Source organism: Chrysochloris asiatica, unplaced genomic scaffold (genome assembly GCF_000296735.1).
Source record: "Chrysochloris asiatica unplaced genomic scaffold, ChrAsi1.0 scaffold00336, whole genome shotgun sequence".
Taxonomy (NCBI): Eukaryota; Metazoa; Chordata; class Mammalia; order Afrosoricida; family Chrysochloridae; genus Chrysochloris; species Chrysochloris asiatica.
Window position 1 is genome coordinate 1,178,272 of NW_006408854.1, and position 1,569 is coordinate 1,179,840.

The 1,569-nt window shown below is 35.8% G+C and overlaps 1 protein-coding gene across 1 annotated transcript in view; it reads left to right on the top strand.

Moving 5' to 3' along the window:
• GPR98 (G protein-coupled receptor 98) overlaps positions 1-1,569 on the top strand; it is a 962,819-nt gene that overhangs the window by 216,508 nt on the left and 744,742 nt on the right. The window lies entirely within an intron of this gene.

A 1,569-nucleotide genomic window follows, 5' to 3' on the forward strand; every position in this document is an offset into this window, starting at 1 on the left:
CCAGTACACTACCAACTACTATGAAAGGGATCATATTAAAAGGTTCTGGATAGAGTGAGAGAAAAATGTGAAACAGAACTCAAAATAGTTAAAAAAAAAGACCAGGCATAATTATTGAATAGAGACTGGTGGAACACCCGATACTATGTCCCTTAGTTACTTTAAAATTTGGAACTGAACTCACCTCCATGGCTTAGTTTTCAGACAAACAATAGGCAGTTCTATAACTTGAGTACTAACACTAGTGAAGTACACACTCGTTAGAAGAATCTCCCATTTGAACTTGGTAGGGATTGCAATCAGTGATATGAAACAAAATATGTATGAACTGTTGAGTGGAAAACTGAATTGATTTGTCAGCTTTTACTCAGTTCACAATAAACATTTTTTTTAAATGATAGGAGTTGAATATGATTCTCAACACAAATTTGTGTATATAGGAGATAGGAGTAAAATACTCCTTGATAGTATAAATTGCCTTTATACTGCTTCTCTTGCCTAAAGTATCTCAAAGGAATAGGTAGAATATTCCACGCTTAAGAGAACTAACAACAAATAAAAAGTGCTTATTTACTTGAAACATGTTTATCTTACAGAGAATATCACCCTTATTCAATTACAAATTGTTAGAAATAAAGGATTATTTGGAGACATTGCCATTCACATGATAGCTAAACCCAATTTCTTACTGCACATCAATAATCAAGCTACTGAAAGTGAAGATTATATGCTACAAGAAACAATGATAATAATGAAAGAAAACACAAAGGAAGCTCATGTCAAAGTTGCCATTTTTCCGGTGAGTCTAGATTGCACTAAACATGATGTAAAATAAAGGTAAATGCTCTTAAAAGTGAAAAATCTGAATAAAAGATGCTCTTCCACATAGAAATGTGGGTCTTGTAAGTTTTTCACTCAAAGAATTAGATATTTAATAAATGGCTAGAAAAAGTGTCAGTTATAACTAGGAGCCCTGGAGGCACCATGGGGTAAACATGTGTAAGCCTAGTCATCCAACCAATGTGCCAATCCATCTCATTGTCTTCTCCTTTATCACTGAACTGTTCTTTTTCTACACATGATGTCCTTCTTCAGGGAACACTCCCTCCTGACACATGCACAAAGTATATGAGACAAAGTTTCACCATCCTCGCTTCTAAGGAGCATTCTGGCTCTAACAGTTCTAAGACAGATTTGTTTGTTCTTCAGGCAGTCCATGATATTTTCAGTTTTCTTTGCAAAAACTAGAATTAAAATGCATCAATTCTTCTGCAGTACACCATTTAATTTCTTTTTTCTTTTGTTTTCATATTTTGTTGTGAATTATATGATATTTTACATGAGAGAACTTTAGTTTTACATTCATTCCACCGTACATCATTTCACTGCCATGGTTCTAATCCTCTCCATGCATCATCAACCTAACAAAGGGTATACCCTATAAACCTGCCCCCTACACCCCTTCCCCCCATTCTTCAGCACACAATCCCTCTCCCTCTCTGGATCCAAAGTCCCCAGCCGCTTCATCACTCCACTTCATCATCTCTGCCTCTATCTCAGGCCTCGCTG